This window comes from Aythya fuligula, chromosome 4 (assembly GCF_009819795.1).
Source record: "Aythya fuligula isolate bAytFul2 chromosome 4, bAytFul2.pri, whole genome shotgun sequence".
NCBI lineage: Eukaryota > Metazoa > Chordata > Aves > Anseriformes > Anatidae > Aythya > Aythya fuligula.
The window spans coordinates 58518827-58544435 of NC_045562.1; the positions used below are offsets into that span (position 1 = coordinate 58518827).

General features: G+C 43.5%; 1 protein-coding gene across 1 annotated transcript in view; it reads left to right on the forward strand.

Moving 5' to 3' along the window:
* The window catches only part of PPARGC1A (PPARG coactivator 1 alpha), a 350611-nt gene that overhangs the window by 261377 nt on the left and 63625 nt on the right, over positions 1 to 25609 (forward strand). The window lies entirely within an intron of this gene.

The window sequence follows — 25609 nt, forward strand, 5'->3', positions numbered from 1 at the left end:
CAGTAGAGCTCGACTCTGAAGAGGAGGATCTGGGGCAAATGCCACTACTGGCTGAGCCAGCACCAGCCTCATAAACTTCCCTTTGATCCAGCCATTAAAGGAAAGAACATTACTTGGCATATTTCTTGGTTACACATATTGCATTCTTTGGTCCCATTAAATAATAATGAATAATAAATGGCATAGTTTGGAACAAAATTCTGCACAGCTCAGTAAGAGAAGAGGGCTAACATCATACCTTCAGCATCTCATAGAGGAGGATGTGAGTGCATTCTAGAGCCCTGTCTAGGGCTAGAGGTCTTTAAAAAGCAGGGAGTGGTTTCCATCCATCTAACCGTTACATAATGCCAGATTTGACAAGGGTCAGTAGAAGAGAAAATACGCTCACACTGCAGTTAGGTAGGAAAAAAGGGTGCTGGATACTGCAATGACACTAGGTAGTCTTCCCACCATATCCAAGTTATGTGTTAGAGGTAATTCTTCACAAGAACTATGCAGGAACGTAGGCTATCCAATTTTATGAACCAAATTTATGCTCCAAGATTTATCCCACTTAAATTAAGGACTCAAGAACATCGTTGTTTTCGTTTCCCTATGCAGTAGAGGGAAGGATACAGATCCTTCCACAGAGCGATTCAGGTTTTAATTGAGCCAAGAGGCAGTTATTTACATCCACTGGCTGCCGGCAACCCAGCTTCTTTATGTCAGTCTTGGTGTGTTCACTCCTTTCCTCTCTGAGTTTAATGCGATACCCAGAGCAGGTATTAATATAATACCCAGGAGACCTGCAAGTGCCGGAGAAGGAACATCTTTGTGAGAAACAGATTACTGTTCTTGGCACACCAGAGCCTGAGCCATCCCCTGAAGGCGGCAGGAGCCTCTCCAGCCTCTTCAGGCCAGCTCTGGGTGAGCAGCCTGGGCAGCCGGTCCCAGCTGGCCGGCGGCAGACGAGCACCAAACACTTGCCCCTTCTCTCCCTTTCCTTGTGAATGCCCTAGCTGCACCCAGCTTGTTTGAGCCTGTCCTTTGTGGCTTAACAGGGGGCTAATACAGGGACGTGTTCAGTGCAGAGTGGCAGTTTGACATTGCAGACATGAACATTAGCTGGGCACGTAATGAGATTCGAAATCCAAATCTCTTCCTGAGGGTGCAAAATGTGCTGTTTTAGGAGGTAGACGTGGAGTGTGCTGCAGTTCATAAGGACAGAAGTAATTCAGGAGTAAAAAGCAAAATATTTGTTGTCATTGTTTTTCCATTTTCTTTTAAATTCTCTCTAATGCTGTCTTTCATATTTATTTATTTTTTGTTTTACTTTTTTCCCTTTAACCCCCTTCCTTCACACAACAGCCCCTTTCTACGTTTCCTTTTCCTCTCCCTGCCCTAGCCGATACCCTGCCATGGCTTTGCACAGCTCTCCTTGTTCCTTGGCGGTCCCACTGTCCGCCTCGCAGTCTTGTCCTGCTGCAGCTCAGGAAGGATGCATCCCTGTCAAGGAGGATGCCTTCACATCTATTGGAGCTCAGAAACAGATTTCCCTTCACCTCACGTTTGAGCAGGACATTTTTACCATTTTCCCAGTTAGTTCATGGCCAGTTAGTTGCTAGGCCTTGTTTTGTGTTAATTATTTGTGTGTTTTTGGTTTTTTTTTTTGTTCATTTGTTTGTTGTTTGTTGTTTTTTTTTTTTTTTAACATCTTGCCACCCCAGGTCACCACTGTTTGTGAAACTTCGCACTCAAAAATTAAGCAGACTGGTCCCTTGTCTAAAAAAAATGCAGTCTAAAACAGCAGAGGGCTGTACCAAGAGGTTGTATTGGCTCCCCCTCAGCCGGCCTGGCCTCTGGGCACAGGAGACGAAGGAGATGGATCCCTGTCGCTGGAAATGGACATAAGGCACCTTGTGAGGGGCTTCAGAGATCTGCAGTTGGACCTCTTGTTTTTTCTTATGCTTTCACTCTCTTTTGCTGCCTTTCAATGCACATACCAACCATCTCTGTCCCCCCTTTTTTTTTAAGCTTTGATTTCACACACCCGTTTCTCTGTTTCCCTTTTAATCATTCCTCCTTTTGACCCCGTGCTTTCTCTCCAGCCCAATATTTGCTCTCGCTGCTGAAAGGCTTTACAGCCCTTGTGCTCAGCCCCAGTTTCATTTCCCTCAGGGTGCCCCACAGCCAGCGGCCTCTTTGCCCCTCTCCTCGCTCTCAGGCCTTGCCTGACCTAACTCACACATGCCCACCGAGCAGCAAACGCTGCACGAAAAGCAGGAGTCACCCCGAATGCCCCCACCAGCAGAAGTGTTTCCTTCACCCTAGGGGCTGGCTGGTGTTAAAAAAAACCCGAGGGGACCCCTGGCAGCTCCAGGCAGGCGCCCCGTAACAGCCGCACGCGCTGTCCCGGGGTAAAGCTATCTAAGCCAAAGTTCAGGTGAAGGGCAGCGGCGTAGCCAGAAAGTCATGTGGCTCTCATGTTGGTTAGTATGTCACTTTGAACAGCTCTTATCTGATATTATTATGACTAACCCAGTGCTGACAGCATGGAACAGATTACAGGAGCCATGTGATGATTATTTAAGGCATCACTGGGTATAACGTGCGTCTGGCATTAACCCCTTTGGCCCGGGCTGACTGGGTTCGTCAATGACGCCCGCGGAAGGTGCCCTGCCGAGGGCTGAGCTTACCTTGCTTTCCACCTTTCAGACAAGACTATTTTTTTTAATCATTCAGCAGTTTTAACCTGGCCCTGCAGGTCAGAGCAGATTTGTGGGCTATGAGTGCTCTTTTATTCCCCTAGATTTCCTTTCTCCTTTTTTTTTTTTTTTAAAAAAAAAAAAAAAAAAGTATTAAAGTATCAGTGGTGACAGCTGCACATATTTTGTATTTCTTGTGGCAGCATGTGCCAATAAAATTCAGAAGCCTTTTTGTTTTGTTATGGTTGATCTTTAAAGTTATTGAGAGCGGCACTGAAGTCATAGCTGGCAAAATAGACCTCACTGTTCTGCATAAATGTCAGCAGCGAGAAGGCGATACTTTCCAAGAGGTAATGATTTACACATTGAACAGGAATGCAAGGCGAGCACACGTATTGTACCCTTTAAACAGGCTGACACCTGCACAGGGCATTTCAAAAAACAATGCCAAAAACGCGGCGTTATGTAAAGCACAATAGTGGCGGTGGCTGTCGGGCTGTTCTGGCAGATGTGTGAAACGCAGAGCGGCAGCGGGCAGCGGCCCGAGCTGGCGGGTGGTGGTGGTGTCTGCCCGTGGGGTATCCGTCAGGTAACTTCAGAGGCGTGAGGGATTTAAGCTCCACTCCTGGAAATGCGTGTCACATGAGTAACTTTACTTGTGTGAGTAATCCTGCTCCCGGGAGTAATCCCCAGGGCCGCTGGCGAAGGCACCCAGGGCTCACGTTACCCCGGCAGCACTGCAGCTAAAGGTGAAGTGCTTGCAGAAGGGCCGGCTCGCTTCCCCAGAGCACGTGTGGCCGCGTGGGGAGGTGTGTGTGTAGGGTGTCTGGCAGGAACAGGCCACGCAGGGTGAATAAACTGGCACACCTTTCGTCTCGCCTGTGCCGGGCGGTTTGAAGCATCCCCTCCCTTCGGCTGAGTGTGTCTGCAGCGTGATTTCATCTCCTGCCAGCACCCAGACCAGCTGGGTCTGAGGCTAAACATGAGGGATTTTGTGTCAGCAAGGAGGGGGAGAGCCTGCGAGAAGCACTGGAGGCCTTGAGAAAGTTTAGGCACTCGGATCAGCTTTCCTGTGTGCAACTGGGAAATGCTGGAGTGTGAAATCAACGTTATCAGGCGTGTTAAAGCCTTTCCCTGGGTGGCTGAAGCCGGTGGATGTTGTGCCACTGGTGTGTTGGGAAGTGGAAGAAAGCCCAAAAAAAAGATGTTGCATGAGGAAGAATTCCTGCCCCTTCCTTCACCCTTTCTGTGCTACTGTATTTCTCTTCCCCTTATGGCTGCAAAACCTCAGTCTCAAAAAATAAATAAAGGGAAGAAGGAAAGAAAAAGAGAGAAAGAAAGAAAAAAGGAAGAAAAAGAGGGAGAAAGGTTGAGGAAGGAAGTCTGGAGCAGGAAACCTGCAGTTAATATATTAACTCCTCCCTGCATTTTAAACTCCTGGCGAACCCTATCTGCAATCGGAAGGATTAAGGACTACAAAATATGGTTGAGACTAATTACAAGTGAGACTCGAAAGGCCCGGAAGGTTTTGGAAAGGGGCTCAAAAATCCCTCAGAAGGGGCCCTGAGCACTCTTTGTTCAAATTATTAAAAAAAAAAAAAAAAAAAAAAAAAAAAAAAAAAAAAAAAAAGGAAACAATAGAGAAACAAAAAACCCCTTTGGTTCTACAATAGTGACAGCACACGTGCAAGTGAGTGTCTTGGAAAAAAGCAGCCTTGTGAGATCGGCATCATTTCCTGGGGGCAGGCTGTGAGACTGCAAAGATGGCCCTGCTGAGGTGGGACTTTAATTCCTCTTCCAGCAAGGCTGCAAAAGAGAGAACCACAGGGGTAGGAAAGGAGAAGTGCTAATCCAACTGCATAATAGTGGTAGTAATAGTAATAGTAATGATTCATTATGAGTTTTGGTGGGTACTTGAGCTCGGTTCTCAGTGCGCTCAGTAACTGTAGTCAATTCATCCTGCATATGTGTATCATCGCTGCTCCATCTGTAAAACATGAATGATAAATTGCTAATGTGCAGATCTGTGATGAGCTTAGATCATTAATATTTTGCATTGCTTGGAGATCCTTGATTAGAAAGTGCACAGAAGGCTAAAACATTACTTTCTTCTTTTCTGGAGCTGAATTACTCATGTTCTGAAAAACCTATTTTCTGCAGAGAGTTTATGAAATGTTTGTCCTAATGCTCATTTATCGTGAGTGGCACTGATGGAATGTGTTCTGGTGTGAAGCAGATGTATCTGTTTAATAGTTTACTTTGATGGCTCCTTTAAGAGGTTTCATAATCTTTATATTTTACCATTGAGTTTGGAGTTTTATGCTCCTTTAACAGGTGTATTACCTTGATCAGATGTTTTCATTTTAAACTATTGACTTATGAGCACATGGCCTGCAGGGATTGATGTGCAGCAAATTGATTCTTTTTTAAAGATTTATTCCTATATTCTCTTTTTATTTAGTGTAGGAGTTCACTAGAAAACATAACTGCTTGATAATCGTTAGTAAAAAGGAAAGTGCCCCACAATGAAAACCTTTATTTCCCTTAGTTTAAAAACACAGCTGTAAGAATAGGAACACACTTAGAAAAATCCCATCTAACATCAAACAGAGGTTAGTTTTCTGAGTGAACATTTAACAAAAACAGCCTTATACACATTTCTTTGCCACTCACAGCCACTATTGTTTTTGTGCTCTTTTATTGCTCAGAGGGTTCAAGCTATTTGAAAAGGATGTGTACAAAGATTACCTTAAAATGACTCATTGTAAAAGCTCTCTACCTGATGAATTTGTACTATCGGAACCAACATCCATTTTACCAGAATCCACTAAAAAAGCTCAATCTGTCCAGCATGTGAGAAAGAATGCAGCAGCATAGTCCTGCCATGAAAATAGCTTGTGTAATCAGCGGAATATAAATGGCAACAGCATCTTGTACTCCCTTTTATGATGGTGGAAAGAGCAGGAATTCAGTGGGCAGCCATATGACCAGGTCCTGCATGACTGAGAAGCTCCCATTTTTGCGTTGTGCTGTAGCACAGCACCTCGTGTATGCAGGAGGAGGTAAATTGTTCCCATGCCTTGTGACCAGACTCTGTCTGAAGGAAGAAGAAGCAGAATAAAGGGCCATTATTTTAGCAAAGGCGTTAGAAACCTGTGCAACTGCTGGATGCATTAATTAACAAAATATTTTCTCATAATGGCTAGCATCCTTCTGAAAATGAGGGTGAGGAAGCTGCTTGAAATAAAAAACTGCATATATGTCTGAGTAGCATATAATTTTAAAGCACTGTCTATGCAGACAGGAGAGACAAGGGCATGGCAATTACTGAAGGTTTAATACAAGGATAAATTCAAAGCCAGTTTATCTCACGTGTGAGCCTCCTACATGGTTTCTGTGCTGATGCCAATATGGGTGCCGTTGGTTACAGCCCGGTTGGAGTCCAGTTTGTGGTGTTGTATGGAAAAAGTGTGAATGGGTCAGGTCAGCCCTCTCTGAATGATAATCCACAACATAAAGCTACTGTAAATGATTCAGCATGGTTTAGTATTATTTTCAGCCAGTGCCCAGGAGAGGCCAGGACTGAGCTAGCATTAAGAATGAATTGTCCATGCTTCCCACTCTTGTATAACTGCGGGTTCAGGTCACAGAGAAGTACAACAGGAAATGAGTGCTGCCTCCTTCTGCTGTGTAGCATGCTTGTCTTCCATAAGCAAAGGTTGTGAACCATGATGGAGGGATTTGGACTAGGGCTATAAATGCATTCTGTTTTCAGAAAGCACCATAGGGTTTCCCAGAGAAACTCAGTTACAGTTCTGCTTGTTGCCAGCACTTTTAGGAAAGCTGCTAAATACCCTCAATTTCTACAGTAACCAGGGACATTTCCCCCATATATATATATTTTTTTTTGGTAAGTGACTGGCGTATTGAGTTTGCATCTCTTATTTCTAAATAGATTGAATGTGTTAATTTAAAGCCATTAAAGCCAACATTTCAGTTGCAAACAGGTTATTCCTGCAAATGGTGGCCTTTGGGATTTTTGCCAGTTCTTCTCTGAACTCTTAGTAAGGTTTCTTTGCAATATTATTTTTTTTTAAGTTGTTTTTTGAGGTGTGACTAAATTGCCATGTTTATCTATTGTCGTCCTCAAAAGGGTCTGAATAAGTTACTGATATAGATCACTAGGTGATTTTAATGTGATTGTAAGAGGCTACAATAAAGCATACTGGGATGCAGGACTTTAGGAAGGGACAGACCAGAAGGAGGGAGAAAATTCACAAAAAGCAGAATTTGTACTTCCTAATTATCTAAACTCTGCTTTTTTAGCAGCTGCATTTAGGCTGTATGATTACTCCATTTCATTGAGAAACAAACATGAATATTGTGGAGTTTTACTTATGTGCAAATGAAAACATAAAGCAGAGCTCTGTGTACTTCAGACTTGGCTAGTGAGCCCAGCCAAGAAGAGATGGAAACTCTGCCAAGCACTTTTTCAATGAAGAGTTTTCTTGAAGTTTTAGGAAGGGAAGATCAGAGCATTGCAGACAAAATTGCTGATCCCTCCTCAAGGCATTACTCTCTTCCCTGTGTTTAGGACCGTCCTGTAAATACGGGCTGAGCTTCTGGCAAAGCCAGGCTGAGTTCAGTGGCTGTGGCTGTGCGTGCTGCCCGCACACACAGTTGACTTGGAACTGATATTCAGCAAAATCTGTTGAATTTTGTTGTTGTGTTTTCAGGAGTTTTGAAACTTTGATGTTCTGCATTGTTGCGAATGGATGATTGCAGTTCCAGGGTGGCAGGCAGATCCAGCTGGAAAGCTCAGTGTTGCTCATTTCTCTGTCTCATGTTGGAGCTTATGCTGTCAGCTATAATGTCGTGGTAGTGCACGTCCCATACTTGCCTCACAGAAATGTCAGTATCTTTTTTTTCTTCTTAATTTTCTTACTAATTATATTGTCCTTCCAAGTAAGAATGTACTCCGGTACTTACAGACTGTTCTCTGCTTTAGGACAGTACAATCCCATTATTTCAGAGGGGACTGTGCCCTAAAAGAAAAGAAAAAAAAAAAAAAAAAAAGGAAAAAAAAAAAAAAAACATTTATTTCTGGTTTGGGACTTTTTTTGAACTTCTATATATAAAGAAATGCCATGAAAAGCCCATAGAGATGGAGTTCATTATGTTAATCCCATCTCTGAAAATGCTGCCATGCTTAGGGCCTTTGTTGTCAATGAAATGTCAGCGAGTGGCACGTACAGCATGTTGTTCGGACGTCAAAATGCCGCAGCTGTACGACCGTGATGTGTTTTCTACACAAGAGCTGAGAAATATGGGAGGGATTAACATTGGGTGCAAGCCCAAGTGTTAATACTGAAAACTAAAGCAAAAAAAAAAAAACAAAAACAAAAACAAAAAAACAACCCTTACAAAGAGTTTTCTTCAGCACATTTCTAAATATTGGTTGTCATTTGTCGTACTTGGAAAGGGCTCTGTGCACACCTCGCAGTCAGTGTCCTCTAGTTTACTCAGGAAAGGCAGCGTGCTAGCTTGCCTTCTCCAAGGGGCAATATCTTCCGAAGGGTTATTGCCAATGTACAGTCTAATCATTTCAAAGAAGGGCAAAATCTAAAAAATTGGGACCTTTAGGTGCCATAACATAGTTATAGCCATTAATTTATCATGCTTTTGATAATATGGGGCCAGGTAAAATACCAGAAAGAAAGTTGCCCTTTTAATACCAACAAAGGGGATTTTTCTTCAGCACTGACTTGCTCACGAAATTGTGGATTTTTTACTGTAAAAGACCCAGTGCTTGTTTAGCACAACTCTGACTGCTTTGGAGGGGTCCCTGCCTGTTGTGGGCACACCTGGCTCCACGAAAGCAAGCCAAATGCATTTCTAGTATGACCCTCCCTCACAGAAAGCATACTATTACTGTCCTGCAGATGTCATTTATAGGTGCAGCACGGAGACAGGGACTAAAGGACAGCACCATTTTTCACTGTCCTAAGCCCTAAAACAAGAGACTTCGTCAGAGCCCGGACATGGGCTCTGGATGACAGTGACTGTGAGCTGGTAAGCTACTCCTACCCTAACTTCAAAGTAATAATTTTCCTACTTGTGCTGCAGGTACATCACCAACTCTTTTTTTCACATACCACTTGCACGGTGCTAACCACCCGTCTGCATCAACACCAGCTCTAGGTTACAGGCAGCTTCTACTGATTTTCAGTAAAAATTAAATATAGTGGAAGAAGGCCTGGCCATGTGATGCTAGATGTAAAACTTGTGAGAATGGTGATTTAGTTCAGGACAGAAGGGAGAGGGAGGAGGAAAAAGTGGCTGTTTCAGGTCATGTAGGAACCCCTAGCCTAATCCATGACCACAGCATCATCATTTCCATGCAGTTTTCACACTGATTCCAGTGACTGGCAGGCAGATTATTATTCTTACCATGTATATACTGTTATTATATATGTACATGTGATTTCCTGTAGCCTTCCCACTCTACCTGACTGGGTCAATGTGTGCTCTGGGCACAGAGGGCATGCGCTCCGCTCTGCAGCCCCATCCACTTCTCCCTGGAGTAGCTTCGTTAGGTTTCGTGTAATTACGGTCGATGTCTCGCAAAAAATACTACGTGCTACATTTTATGTTCCTTTTTGACACCCTGCGATAGGGCTCCTTTCAGCAAATCACCGTGCGCAAAATGTGGAAAGATTGCAGCTGGAAAATTAATTTCATTTGTATTTAGCCAGGTGTGGGTATTAAGAGACAGCCAAAATCTGGCATGATAAATCCTCTTCCAGGAAAAAAAAAAAAAAAAAAAAAAGTATCTGCATTCTGGGTTTCTCCTCTCTCCCAGACTCTTATTTTGTTGTTTCACTGAACATGCTGGTGCTGCCAGGGTCCTTGCAGCCCTTCTGGTTTTGTCTGCTGCTGGTTCGTGTGCTGATTCAGTAGCTACAGTAACATCCCTTCCCTCCCTCCTTGCCTCTTGCCTTCTCTTCCCTTCCTTTCCCTCTCTCTTTCCTTCTCTTTCTCTAAAATGGGGGCAGACAACCTGAAAAATAGTTTCACCAGCACATAAAAAGGCAGCCGGCTCTGCATGTAGTGATTCAGCCACAAACTCTTTTATCAAAACTCATTTTTATCTATGTGGGGCATTTTACGTGTGACACCAGCAGAGATGCTGTCTTTCTGCGGGGTTTCTGGACGTTGCACGTAGCTCCAAAACACCCTGCGTCTTTGGAAAAGGCCTCGTTCACTTGGAAAAGGATCTGGCTTTGGCACGGGGTGCCGGGGCTGTTGTCAGGGCTCGGGGCTGTGGCATGGTCTGCTGGGCTAAGTTAGGCAGTGGCGCGGGACTTTCTAAGAGTAGGTATGGGGATGAAGAGGTGCTACTTTTGCACAGAGCCCTTGTGACTCCCCTGACATTTCTACTTGGAAGAATCCCCTTTTTAAGGGTGAGAAATAGTTCAGTTTGTCTGCTTGGCCCTCAGCGATATGTTCCTACCTCGCACTAATGCCAGTCGTATCAGATCGTTCTAATTATAAATGTGACAGCTCTGAGAATTTTAAAATCCTGTTTGTTTTTTGTTTTTTTTTTTCATGCGATATGTTGCAACTCCAGAACAGAAAAGTTGCTGGTAGGCTTAAGCAGGTTATAAGGCAGGGCTTTAGCCACAAAACCACCTAGTCCGCGCCTGGATTGGAGCCAGGGAGTACATCTGCTGTGTATCTCGAAGAGAAAAACGAAAGTGTCCTGTGCTGCGAGATTGGTATCAGCGGGATCCCCTGTTTCCAGCCATGCACATTTGCTCTAAGTCATGAAATTAATTAATGGAGAACTTCTCTTGTAAAATAGAGCAGCAGTTCTGATTTACGTGACTTCTGTGCATTTGCAACTATTTTTCCCCCTCTGGCTGGAGCCGTATCAACCCGTTTCATTCCGACAAACGAACCAACACACGTGTATCAAGCAGAGATTTCGGGGACCCGATCCCCAGGAAAACCTCACCATTCCCTCCCTCCTATCTCTGCCTGCACACCGACGGGATGCCCCCCTCTCTGGGCTGCTGAACCCCCCCGGTCACGCAGTGAATCAGCACTTCTGGCAGCCTCGTCCCTCCCGTGCTGCAGCACCCTGACCACTCCTCGCCTGCTCGCTGCCCCCGAGCGGGGACATGGCCCTTGAGGCTGGACTTTTCTGGCAGTTTTTCAAAATAGGAAGGAGAGGATCCGAAAGTCGCGCTGGCTTTGGCTTTGTTTGGTGGGGGAGGCTTTTCGCTGGCAGCGAGGCAGGAGGTATTTGCAGCGTTGTATCCAGCACCGTGGGCATTCAGATAATTTATAATAATAGGTGCAATAATAATAGGTGCAATAAATACACTAAGGAGTAAAAGAAATAGAAACCAGACAGGCTGCACATGCATTCACCGATCTTTGCAAATTTTGTGAAACTCTCTAAAGTAACTGCAAAAAATAAACAAGACTCCCATAAACACGAGCTCTCTTCCCTCTCCCAGCTTGTTTGTGAATCCTTTCATAGGTCGTGCTACCTGAAAAAGAAAGGGAGAGAATGGATTTCTTGTGTTTATTTCATTACAGGGAAGGTTTTCAAAACCAGAAAGGCCTCTCGCTCAGGGTAACCCCCCTGGAAGCTGCTCAGTTTCTCCCTGTGCCTTTGGAAATCTCCCTCAAATTATTTATATCTTCCCTGGTGTGGCAATGCAGAGCGAGGGGGTGTTTGTAGACCCTCTGTGTGGAATGAATAATACTGGAAACCACAACTAATCTCATTGAGCTATTTGGTGAATAAGGTGTTATTGAATTAAAGGCTCACAGCATGGCCCACAGGAAAGGCTAAGTCGTGCTCCCACTGGAATCTGTGGTAAGACTGTTGTTAATAGGGTTGGGAATGGCAGGATCAGGCTCTGCATTTTGCTTTGAGTGCAGTTTTGTTAAATAGTACGAGAAATGAAAATAGTTTGCTTCCAAAAAAAGAAGTTTTCTCATAACCAGGACCATAGCAATACACAGCAAGACTCAGGTCCTGAACTGTGGCTTGTTGTTGAATGCTTTTTTGCTGTTTATATTCAGATCTGAGCTCAAGTCTCTGCTCAAATCCTTTGTGTGTTTTCCTAAGTGGTTCTGTAGGCGTTGTTTTCCTTAACTTCCATTGATTTAAAGAGTTAAATAACTGAGGGAACTGGAACCATCTAGTATTGCTCCTCTTCATCAGATAATTGGCGCTTTGCAGGCCTGATATGCAATATGTTGATTACTGCTTTTGTTGTATTAAGGAGTTTATTTTTACCGTACGCCAGACCTGCTGCAGATCAGTCTCCTGCGCGCAGTTCATTAGATGTCTTGGATGAGGTTTTCAAAGTGATGTCAACCTTGCCTCTACTTCAGCAATGAGTCCTGCAGATCACGATGCAATGCATGCATGTGATGTCCGTCGGCTTGAGCGAGAGAGACTCTGGGGACATCCAGAGTTCAAAACACGAGGTTTTGGGGCTGGCTCCAAGCCCCCATATTGAACAGGCTGTCCCCTTCTGTAGGCGAGGTGTAGAGCGCCCTGCAAGATGCGTGCCCTGACCAGCAGATCACCACCCGTCGCGGACTCTGCTGTGCAGCGAGTGGTGGGGAATGCTGCATGCAGGTGTTGGCCCCCAGAGGTGTGTGTGCAGAGGAACCAAGTCTGTATTTTCAGAAGTGATCCATTGTCTTGGGGATTAATGCGAAACTCGACCGGCCGGTTGCTGTCTGCAACCGTACACCCTGTGACTGCCCCGAGTATTCCACATCCAGCGGTCTGGGTTTGTGCTGCTGAAGGTGATGGTGGTGGAGAGGATTATTTTATTTTTCTGTTTACTTTATTAAGCCAATTAGAAATGTTCTAGACTAGGAGGTGTTTTTTCAGGTCTTATGATTCCATTAGTTAAACAACGGAGGGATAAGTGAAGAAAGAAAGCAGGCTGGAGGAGAAGCTGTGTAAATAAGATACAATACCTAACTTTTGGTCTGGTAGCATCTTGCTGAGCGGTCTGATTATTGACTGCCCAGCCAGTTCTGCTGATACGACCATCATAAATTCATCTCTGCTGCTCTTTTACTGATGCTAATGCCAAAGAACCAGAGGAGCTCTAGGAAAGGAGAGCTGGATTCAATTCTGGTTCATGAATCACGTATTGAATTGTCAGGAAAGGAACAAATTCTGCCCCAATTGCCTCTATAACTATGATAGGTTGTACTCGTGTGTCTCAGGGCAGAATATGGTCTGAAATGAAATAGATGAGGTCAAAATCTGTTTTCATTGATCACAGAGAAGGCAGTGAAGCTGTAGAGGCAAATGTGACAGCAAAATATTGTCAGCAAGGCCATTCCTCTTGCCAGTGATGCATCATGGCAGAAAGAAGGCTGCTTGATTTTCCACTTTCATGATGTGTTAGGAGGGTGGATAAAAAAATAATCTTTCCATAAGCGAGCGAACTGAACTGAAAGTAAGACATAATGATTGACACGGAATTGCAAGCTGCCATTTATATGGAGTCTTTTTGCGTGAGAAGAAAAAAACAATTGAGGGGCATTTTGTTTCTGTTGGGGGAAACGTTATTTATTTATTTGTTTGCTTACATTGTTAGGGCCTTGCAAAAGGGAGATGAGAAATGTGATTCCGTGAATAATCTTCCTTTATTCCATCATATATCCGGCAGCCCATTCCATAAAGGTGACAATATTAAAAAAAGCAAGGGACGCAATATGAGAAACAACTTTCTGTTAGGGAGGATGGCTTTATAGAATAGATACTGAAGCAGCAAAGAACTGAAAGTGGTTTCTGAGAAGTGTTGACCTCCTTTCGTGCCACTTACTGTGAATTAAAGCTGTGAGTGAGAACTAGTTTGGGCATGTGGTACAGCACTTACAGCAACTGCTGCCAAGGAACAAGATTTGTGTTTCTAAGGAAATGCAACAAAAGAAAATGGTTTAAGAGGCAGTGGCTGTCACTGTGTTAAAAAAAAAAAAAAAAAAAAAAAAAAAAGGCATCCGTGCGCAGATAGGAAAGTAAGGCTGAGGTGGGTTATTTTATACACGGGTTAGTGTATGTGTGAATTCTAGCAATGTGAGCTTCAAAATCAAACAACTGCGGGTTGTGGAGGGTATAGCATATCTCACACTGTTGGAGTTTACAAAGTCAAGCTAGCTAAAATCGGTTGTGACCTGCTCAGCGCATGTGATTGACTTGTTTGTCGTTCTTTCATTCTTACGGGCATTATTTTTAACAGCGACCTGCTATAGGTTAAGGGATACATTTAAAGCAAGGAAACTTGGGGTTTGTGGCTTCTTGGCACTCCTTTCTCAGCAAACCAAAAGGCAAAAAAAAACACTCCAGCACTTCTGAACCAGCGCTGGCAAACAGTATCACTTACCCCTACCTTTAGGGTTATAAATATCTTAGGACATGACATCCACTCACTGATTTGTAGCAAAGATGTTATGAGAATTGTTCATGCACTGAAGTTTCGTTAAGGGATGAAAACCATAGCAAAACACCGAGCAAAAAATACTGCTATATTTATACTGCGTTTTGACTCCTTTTTTTTTTTTTTTACCCCCCCTCCTTGGTTGGAAAGGGAACCACCTGTCTCCTTTGCTGGTGTCAGGCTGCTCCCTTGAGACTCAGGGCTGTTGGAAGGCACATGATACTGTACATATTTACACCAAGCCCCTATCTGATTGAGATTGGGCTACGAGACCCGTGAGTTCACAAGTTTCTTCATCATACTCTCATGCATTAAACATGTGTTTGAACTCTGGCTTGAAAGCCGTGTGATCTTATGATAGACATATTTATGTAATAGTTAAATGAATGATCATGTGCTATCCAGCTCCTTTTCCATGCAAATGCAGAGGAAATTGAATATTATAATATTTCAGTGAGATGTCCTCAATAACAAATTACTGTTTAAAATAACCAATATTTGTATGTATATCAATTGCCTAGCAGTTATTTTCGTCTGCTATTTGCATGATATGGAAAAGACTTTTTCTAGCAAACGTTTTAAGCTACTTGGTGCCGCTTTCCTTTTGGAGTGATCACAAGGGTGCACATTTAGGGATGTATTTTCCATCTGTTTTTTTGAAGCTGGCAAAGCACGTAATTTGGAATAGAACAGAAGAAGTCTGAAAGTACCCAGTTTTGAGCAAGTCTCTGCTTGAGCCATTCTAGGAATCCTTACTCTGTGGCAGTTTGTGGAAACGAAGGACTGTGCTGTGCCCTTGGGTGCAATAAATAGGCACGGCTCAAGGCCAGGGGGAGCCCTCTGGGAATGCCCAGGGGCACAGAAGGGCCTGGGGGTGGCAGCACAGATGGGCTGCGGGCTTGCTCAGGTGTCTCTGTGGTGTTTGAACACCTCCATAAGCCAAAATTGAGCTTTGCCACAGCTGTGTCCCTCTGCTCGGCCAGAAGCATCTCCTCTGTTTCCCAATCTGGCTCGCTGTTTTTTTGGGACTGCTGGCTGCTTGTGATGAATAAGGATGATTTTGAAACTTTGGGTTAGTAATGTCCCTTAGGTCTCAGCTCATTCAGCCCCAAGAATGAGCTGTGTTTCTTTTTGTCATGGTCTAGAGTAGGATGGCCATGACACAACTGTTGAGCTGCTTGCATCTCCTGAGCAGTTCAGGTGTAATCGCTGGGTTGTGGAGATGCCTTCTCACCAGCAAGAGGATTTTGTGGAGGGCTGGGAGCTGATAGGTTGCAGTGGAAAAAACATATGGGGGGGGGATGCTGAAGGCAGCACTCCTGGGGCACCACGAGACTCGGCTTTTTGTCAGTGCGCTCCCATCTCATGGTGGGACAGAGGGAACCATCAGGGTCTCCAGCTCCGAGGTCTCCTTCCTCTTGTTTCTGAGGGGTTTGTGATATTTTTAGAGCAGCTCTTGGTTGTACGTGACAGACACTTGAAATGGACATTGAAGGATAAGGAAAAGCTGGTCATCCCCATCCTGGAAACAGAGAAGTTACAACTAGAAAGGAATTCTTGGGTCATCTATTTCATCCTCATGTGCTAGCACCATTTTTTTGTATACTAAACCACTCAGTGTTGTAATGTATGATTGATATTAATTAGGTTTCTGCAAAGTACTGCACTCCTCAACTTGAACTGAACCAGAAATAAATATATTGCCATATATTTACATTTTATTAGTTGCAAAGAAGAATAGGATGAAGGCACCTATGTGAAATCCAAAGTATGAGCTTCAGATTGAAATAATGCCAGCAGTGCCTTGAGATTAATTTGGTTACTATGGGTACAGAATAAGAAATAGTATACCATAATGTAGCTATGTTTACTGATTCATTTCTGGCATTAAAAACTAAAGCCACATTATATATGCAACAACAGTCTTTTCTTCCTTGGAAGAAGAAGGTGGGTACATTTTAGTAATTAAAGTGAATGTTGCCCTCTGAAAAGTGCCAGTACTCTACTGGAAGAAAAGCCGTGATCCTTGTACAGGATCTGCCCCACCGTAAGCAGCAGAGCTGCAATATACCGAAAGAGAGCTTAAAAAAAGAGGGAGGGGGAGAGAGAAAATCCTACCACCTCGGGAAGCTTCTAGTCTTCCACTGCTTCTTGTTAAATCTCTCTTGTAAAACGATAACATCTGGTTCATATACCATTCAACTGTATTGGTCAAACATCAGTTTTCCAGCCTCGTGCTACGTGTATCTCATCAGTATGTAAGAGACAGAACAAGTTTTGCATCTTAAGATGTTGAAAGCTGGGTAATAATAAAATAATTCAATGGAAATACCATATATTCAGAAAGCAATTATTTTAAGGGGTTTCAGTTTTGACATGGCTAGATTAAGTATGAAGCTTTTTGTTTTTTATACTGGCTGTCAAGAATGTTGTTAAATACTGATACCACCTCCTAAGAGAACAACTTTTAAATACCAAAATAAAAAGGATAAGCATTAAATATTTTGGTAGATATATTGTGCCATAATGTCTACTGCCTTGTTCTTAATACAAAGCACAGTAGGGCTTAATTAAAAAGTGATTGTACGATCTATCACGAACCTGCATTAGGGATATGGATGCCAAGAAAATTAAGTTGAATAGGTGGTGATAATGAAATCGATATTTTATTGAATAGTTTTTATTCCTATGCCTTTGTTTGCTGTTCTTGCCTCCCTGTCAGCAGGTAAGATATTTTCCATCCAAAATTCTTTGAAAGAACTCATTTAGTCTGTTGCTTCTTTGTTTCACTGTTTGATCAGCGTAAGTTATTTTGCTCATTTTTTGACAGAGCAAAACGTCTTGATAAACTTTTGACTCTGTTGGAGCGGAGCTCGACAGTAAACAAGAACAAGTCCTTTCGAGCTTGTTGCTGGGAGTAGCTGGCTGACAACGGGTACAAGGGTGATTTTCTATTGCATGTAAGCAAAAGCCACAGTCATTACAAGCCTCCAGGGCAGCCCGCAGCCTGGTTTAGTACAGATTTCTGCTGTACCCACTCCTGGTGTGGCTTCAGAACCTGATAAGCAGAGTGTTTAGCAGTAGCAAACAGGAAAATATATTCATTGGAGCATAATACCCAGGGAAGAGCACATACCATAAAAGCAAGAGAGTGTTTGCATGGCCTGGGCCAGAATCACCCTTGTTACAACTTCATCAACTTAAATGCTATTGATTTTTCAGGTACCACTGACCTGAAGTTGCTTGGATTGTGCTCGGGATGAATTTGACCTATGCTGTTAAGGCCAAGCAGAATCACAATTTAGAAAGTGCAATGCAAAGAAATAGCTACCACGTATTCCGCCGGGTTGTAACTCTACACCCGTCAATCAGGGCTCGGGGCACTGTTGGAGAGCCTCATCTTTAAATGGTTAGAAGTGTGTCCGCCAGCACTGTAGCAAACAATAAGACAAAAGAGTGCATTGTTCTGTTCCCCTTCATATTTTAGGAGGGGTACGTTGCAAACAGACAGCTCGCTTTTCTGAGCAGAGCTCCTGGGCCAGCCAGCACAGCTGCATTTTCGCGTCCTCCCTTGTCAAGTTTGGTACTGCCAGTGTTTGTGGTGAACTCAAACAGCCCTGCAGAAAGGGAAGGCTGCTTTTGATGATCTTGCTGCCCGTCCTGAACAAAACAAATCACATATCGCAATGTGCTGTGCATTGGGACTAGCAGCGCCTCTCACGCCTCAGCGTGGCGTGCAACATGGGGCAACGTGCTCGAGGAGGAGGCAAGCACAGCACAAGGCTCGGAAAGCCATGAGAGGCACTGAAAGCTTGCATTTCTGGTATGCAGCAGTATAGATATTTGAAAGGTTAGGTTCTGTCTATTTTTAGGTAGCCTTCACGTTGGGACTGATCTAAAAATGAAGGTGATATAAAAATTGCACGTGTCTCTCCTGATTTGTCAGAGATTTTTGACAAAATGCATAAAAAAAATCATTCTCTAAATCAGAGAGATTTTTTTTCTGAAGTAAAGCCGCGCCTCTTATTTAGAAGAGGAGCCTTTATATTTCTGATTAAAATGCCAGTGTCGTCTATTTCACTCTCAGATCAGCATTTTCAGATTTTAGCAAAGTTAAAGAAATATGACTTTCCCACTTATTGTTTGGGAAGATTTATTCACTTGCGTAAATGAATTTTAAAAAATTGGCAAGGCCTTTTATCTCATATAAAATAAATCTGAAGATAAATGATCTTTTCCGCTAACATCACCTATCATTAAAGTGGCTAAATGAAAATCAAAATGCGTTGCTATTTAGCGCCTGCTCTCCTTTTACGGGAGATGAGATTGAACATGTTTACTGGGCAGGAATTGTCAGCAAGGCTTCGATTTATAGCATTGTCCGGGATACAAATTAACAACACACAAATTAACTACTGCCATGTGTTGCCCCACTCTACTTTAAATGTGGCAGCCCAGTCTCCCCAAAGTGTACATCTCTGGTTTGCTTTGCAAGTGCCTATGCTGCCTTAAAGAAAATCTGCAAACAATGTGATACTGTATTGTATTGAGCTGAAGCGCAAACATTTTTCCATGTCTTTGTAAGCAGGACTGCATGTGAGAATGAAACAGCTGGAGGTCTACCTCCCCAAAACCCCAGGGGAGGTGTCACTGCCATTTCTCCATTGTATGCAATCTTGGTTTAATAAATTGGTAATAATATGATGATGAAGTGCTCTTTGGTGTTGGTTTGCTGGTTTTTCAGAGTTGGTTTTTTTGCTTAGCAACTCTTAACATAAATTAAAATAATCTTCCATTCTGACGTTTCCTATTTTTGCTTAGTTCTTTGTTCCTCAGAGAAGACGCGTAAGCCTGGAATGGACAGAAGGGAAAAGGCATGCTGCGGGGAGGTCTCTGTTTTAGTGGGAGTGCTTTTGCTTAAATACATTGCCTTGCCACTCTGCATATGGAGTTCGACAGAGCAGAGACTACAAATAATGTTTAATTGTGTCAGATTGTCGGGGAATTTTATGACGGTAGAGATCCATCAGGGATAAACATGAAAGTAGCAAACTTGCCTTATCTGTTGATTGGCATAAAGTAATGGAAGTACAGCCATAGCTCTTTTGGGGAAGAGGTATGAATCTTTGCTGGTACCCACTTATAAAATAATGATGAGACTAACCAGTGCCCCAGGGCAAATGATGTTCGGCAAATACTAAATTTCTCAGGAGCAAAGATACACAAAATGGTGATAGCAGATGCAATCTCAGCATTTCATCCCTGCTCCATTCACAGGGAAAAGCTGGGGAAGCCTGAGCAGTATCAAAAGGAAAACCAGAGGAAATGTGTGGAGGAGTTTCTGCTTTTAACTGTCCTGGCCTCATCTTCTCTGATAAGGTCTGATTCAAAGCCTCCCTAAACCTGTTTAAGAATTCCCGTTCCCTTCCAAGGGATTTGGAGCAGTGACCAATTCCAGCTCCTTTAACCCCCATATTTTACTGAGTTTTCTTGTGCAGGTAGGTAGACAAGTGGTCTGGATAAAATAATTAAACTAAGCTAAATTAAAGTAAAATAAAATAGTAATTCAGACCAAGCCTTCATATTGCTAGCATTTCTCCCCTTCTGTTTCCTTCCTGGTTTGTTTGGCCCTGAGTCAAAGGTGGAAGAACTGACAAATTTCTCGTCAAAAGCACTGCTAGCAGAGGGTCAGCCTCCGAAGGTTTACGGCTGGATTTGGTACAGCTAATAACCCCTGGGCTAAATGCTTATCTGCCTTTATTTCACTTTTCTGAATTGGGGATGGAGGCAGCATGACATCTCTTGCCATTTGTGCAACTTTTTTAGATTAATATTGCAGCTCCAAGAAAAATGAATAATTGGACTTTTGAGCACAGAGTGGAACCATGAAACCTATAGGGATTCCTCTAGCACTAGTCGCTAGTTTGCATATTGCAAGTTAACTGCAATTCATGAAGACTTCTGACTAAAAATAACCCCTGGGCTCAGTGCTGGCTGGCAGGAGCCACTAGTTAAGAGGTCAAGCGAAGCTGATCCTTCAGGAGCATTGGCTGTTGCAGTGAGGTAACCCCATCTCCTCTTGGCCTGTCCTTGACTGACTTGGGAAAATGGGGCGCAGGGGCTGTGGGAAGCTGAGGCAGCAACATCTGCTGTGCTCCGGGGCTGCTGGAGGCCAAGCAGCCTGGTGCCCACCATGGTGCCAAGCACTGGTACCCACCTACAGCCTGCTCCCTGGGAGCTCACCTTCCTTCACAGCCCAGCATGACCCAGAGAAAGGGTTACTTAAAGGGTTACTTGGCTCATGAGCACAGATTTTTTTTTCTTTTTTCCTTTTCTTTTTTCTTTTGTTCTGAGTAATATCTTCATTTTATTTTGTTTGCCTGAGATGGTAGCAGAGTGTGTCTGTGGCCCGTGTTAGTAAAACCCGATCAGATGACTACTATTCAGAATTATTTCCACATTATACTTTGTTTTAATATGAAAAATGCCAAGAGCTAGGCCCAAGAAAAAAGGCTGACTCAGTTCCACTGAGCTCTGTCTGAAGAAAGTCTTATTTGAAGATGAGAGATGTGTTGGTAAGGCTGTCTGTCATCTCCAGTTTATTAAAAAAAATTGCTAGGAGGCACTAAAGCTGTCCACTGCCTTTCCCTCTGTTCCTTCACTCAAAGGTGCTTCATTCACATCGACTTTACCATAGCAGTTTTGTGTAAAACAAGATTTGATTTCAGAGTATTTAAAGGTTAGCGTCTCTCCAGTGCTGTGCTGCACTCCACTGCAATCGCTTCCCCAGCCGTTTTGGAGAACAGATCGGAGATGTTATGAAAGTAGGTGAATTTCTTCTGCTTTTTCTTCAAGGCCTCCACGAAGTGGAGCTGGCCGGGAGCTTGCTCTCCTGTACTGTGGCAGCCGGGACACCACAGCTCCCCTTCCAGCTGGGACATATCAGCAGGATGGCAGCCTCGTAAGTCACTTCAGAGAGCAGTTTAGATGGTATCTTTGGAGCAGCCTTGGCTCCCAGCACATCGCTCCAGGGAATCTTTCACCCTCCCTAGGGTATCGAGTCCCCGGTGATTGTTCCTGGGATTGTCCTGCAGATCCCTCTCAGAAAAAGTTAGTAAAAATGAGATCGGTTTTAACAATGAACAAGCTGGCAAACGAGCTCCAGGGCAATACTTTGGATGCCCCAAGGGAAACGATGCAAGGTAATAGGGTTAACAGGAAGAATCCGGGCGGGGTTTCCAGGGCCTTGTGGAAACTTACAGGCTTTAGACCTGAAGCTTTCACAAGCTCTGCCCTTGGTGGCTGGAGCTGGAGAAGACAATTGCCCATCCCCTGATGGGCTGTGTGAGCACCCAAGGTAGGCAGGGAGGGCTTTTGGTCTCTTCCCAGGGCTCAAAAGAGGAAAAAAAGAACTCTGTGATTTCTCTTGTTTCAAGGAAATCTCAGCAGTGAGGTGAGTAAAGGAGAGATGACCAAAACCTGCACCAGTGTAATTTTGGTGTGGTCCTGCCTGCATGAGCAGGACATGCCAGTGTGCAAGGAGCTGCAAAATAGGCATCTGTTTCCTTTGCTTTCCTGGGTGTCTGCCCTCAAACTGCACCAAAGCCTCCCCAGGAAACTGATGGGCTCTCATGGCTCTGTTTCTCAAACATATAGGGGCAATAAATTTACATGTAGATTCTCTTTTATAGATTAGTCTCTCTGGGAAACAGTAGCACCCGAGTGAAAGACATTGTTCATGCTGCTTTTAACAGGCCTGACAAGCTGGATTTTCCTGCAAATCATACAAAATGTGGGTCCTGGAGAACATATGCTCCAAATGTTGGGGGAAACAAGTGATAAATGTACTTTTTATGTAATCAGCTGGAGTGCCTTTGCCTTTCTTGTTTTAGTAATGAGTAAGTGAAATATGCTCGTGAAGAGGGAAATGCTTGGGGAGGTATGAGAAGATTTAGGAAGATTTCTTTCAGTCAGTACCTATGTTCCTGCACTTCAGCACTCCTGAAGGTTTTACAAGCACCGAGTTACAAGGGGTTGCACGTGTGCAAGCCTGGTTACCGCTGATAATCAGCTGATCTGCAGGAATAGTGAATATTCACAGTCAGGCCCACCCGCATGGGAACAGGCGAGCAATTTCCATTGGCATCCAGCACTGTTTATTTGAGCCCTCAGTATGTGGAGGCAGATGTGGCAAAATTCACCCTGGTGTCAGTAATGTCAGTAACGCATCACTGTTCGGAGAAAGTTATTTTGGACTTGGTAGTGTACCGCTACTCAGACAGCGGCCCGTGGCCCAGAGCTCAGCCAGAAATTAATTTGGCCCCGATCTCTGGAGCCTTTCAGAGAGCTGGTACTGAGCACCGTCGTGGTTTCTCTCTGTAAAAAAAAAAAAAAAATAATAATAATAATAACTGTCCTAGCAAAGTTGGAGAGGGCACACTGCCTTATTGCTTATTGCATTGTAAACTTACTGCACCAATGAACCCAGAAGTTCAAGGAGTTTTTATGCTGGTCTACGCTGCTGGCTGCATATTCTGGGTAAGATGGGCTGGATAAATAAGGAAAAGAAACTGACAAGGAAAAAAAACAAAACAAACAAACAAAAAAAACAAATAGGATGGAAGTGGAACAGAGAGAACAGAATGGAAAACAAATACAGAAGGACTGTGGAGAAAATAAGAATAAAGTTGCACAGGAGGAAGATTTCTCATAAAAAATTAATAGGGTACATATACTTTATATAGAACACCATTCACACTAACACACCTTTGGAGTGTGGTTTGATCTTTTATAAATACGTAGTTGGCTTAGCTTCTGCTATAAAGACACTCACAAATGGAGGGTCAAGGGGAAGGGGTTTCACTGGTGGGGGATCTGGTTTGCAAACCTCTGCTGGTTGAACTATGCTGTTTTTTAATTCAAGTTTGATTGCCCTTACTCCACTGGTATTAGCCAACTTTGCTGAAAATCAGCAAGCACCACAGTCTGGAAGCAAAGGAAGAAACTTGGTCGGTGTTGTGATGAAGGGGCTCAGTTTTGGATTTCAAAGTCAGGGGGCTGCAAGATATCTAAGATATCTGAGATATCTAAGTTACAGGGAACAAAAATGACCACAATTGGGGAAAAAAAAAAAAAAAAAGAAAAAAAAAGTGGGTGAAAGAATAAGAGAAAGAGACAGAATGAATGCTGAATCCAGGAAAAAGACAAGGACAGAGAGCTTAAAGACTTTGGTCCTTGAATCCTCTTCCCTGTCGTTGCCAGGAGCCATACCTTGCAATCCTGTTAAAATATGGATCAGGCTTTGGGAATCTGTGCCCCAGTGCAGTTGGAAGGCTCACCAGTGCATTCATGAATTATGTCCCATGAAGAAGAAGAAGGGGAAAAAGTGGCGAATTGCTGAGACTAGGTATGGAGTAACCTGGAAAGAGGAAAATATGGTGAAAGAGGGGGATTTTACAGCAGGCATTTCAACAGAACAGGTTGGGTCAACTGGACCCGCAGACTTCACCAGCCGCAAGAGAGTTCTCTTTGTGTTTGTTACGGAACAAAAGCATGTGTGCGTACTCAGATATTGCCCCAGAAAAGACGTTTGTGCAATTCTTTCATGTTGTCAAAACACTGGGCAAGAGCACTGCTAAAGCTGCTGGGGACTTTTCAGAAGACAAGGTTTCTTTGAGGAGGGAGGCTTAGGTGCTGGCTCTGTTTCACGGGCTTCATTTACATGTGCTGAGGCTGCGCAGTTCCCAAGCTACGAGCCCATTGCAACTGCCTTCCCCTCTTTTCTCCTCCTAGACGCCAAAAAACCCAGCACGTTAAAACATGAAAAAAGGCCCTAGTGAGTAAATTTATATATATGGCCTGGGTCGGACAGTTTGGTTAAAAATAAATGAATTCCTCCCGAGCTGTGGGGAACCCTTGTTTAAACCTCGTGGTCTTTTGTAGTCTGAATCGTGCTTGGCATCCCTGCCAGGTGGCACTGGGGCTGCCAGCAAAGTCCAAGCCGCGGCGTGGCCGGGGCCGTAGGACAGCTCTGGAGGACTTGGTTGTTATTACAGATGGCTTGCTCTGCCTGCCATGTACCAAGAAAGTACTCCAATCTCTAACGCTTGCACGGTGAGAGCACCGCTAAGGTTACAGTTTATATTTATCAGTTAACTTGCTAATTTGAAGGGAAAGCAGTGAAGTGGAAATGTAGAAAATAGAAACAACATGAGCAGGTCAAAATATCCAAAACAGCAATATAAAATGTTCCAGTGTAAATACATTTCTATAAAAGGTGTGAATGAAAACTTCAAGAAAAAAAAAAAAAAGATGATGGATTCGGCACAGTCAATGAACACAATTATAAGTAGGTATTGAAGGAGAATATTCCACCAGCCATGGATCCACAGATAATAATTAATAAGAACCGACTGCACTTCAGGCGGGCAGGTGCCCAGCATTATTTCACAGCTGACTGTTCGGAGGGTAGAGGTACTCACCTTTGCCCCAGATCTTAATAATTTACTGCAGTTTTATCATTAAATCAGCATATAATTGGGAAGGAAATTAGTTTTTTTTAGTCGCAAGAGCAAAGCAATGCCGTTAATTTAATCATTCGTAGGAAAGGCTTTCTGTAGTCGTTTGGTATTTTGCTGTGGCTTTTTTTAATTAAGTAAAGTAAAAACAATGCCATTTTTGTCATCTGTGCTTGGTGAAAATATGACAGTGTGATGTGATTTGCAACTTAAGCACAAGCGGGGAAAACTGGCAATAATGAATTACAAGGAACACAAATAAGCCGAGAATGTATCTGAGACTTACAACAATTTCTGAAGTTTTTAATATCTGTGGGAAAAAGGCTGTTTCAAGAACTGTTCTTCTTTTTATTTATTTTTTCTCTCAGCGAAATCGTCATAGCCTGGTATAATAATTGAATTCATTTAGCCTTTAGAATGCTCAAGTTTGCAAATAACAATGAAAATGAATATTTCATGACAAGGAGGATGATCAATTATAGTTTGGTGACTTTGACTGGGAGCCCAGTGTGATGGATCCAGTGCTTACATTTTTACAAGACTTTTGAACCCAGCTAATTAAAACAACACAACTCCAGAAAACAAGGAGGCAGGTGGGGCTAGTTAAATAAGACCTTTATTTATTTGTTTTTCCTGACGTGGGAAGTGTTTTGCAGGTATATTTGGTACCTTGGGTTTGTTATGTATTCAGTGGACGGTGCCACCATAAACCAGTTGCACCTGCAGCAGCAGCCCCTGTTGTCTCAGCAAGCGAGCTGCTCAAACCAAGAAACCCTCCTGTTAATGGCAGGTCGGTGTTTTCACGTGACAAGGGCTTTTTTTGTGTGTGTGTTCCCAAAGAGAAAACACTCAGCCCAGGTCAGAGGGGTGGGTACATGGTGTATATACAGAAATGCACCCGGAGGCGAGGCAGACGCACTGG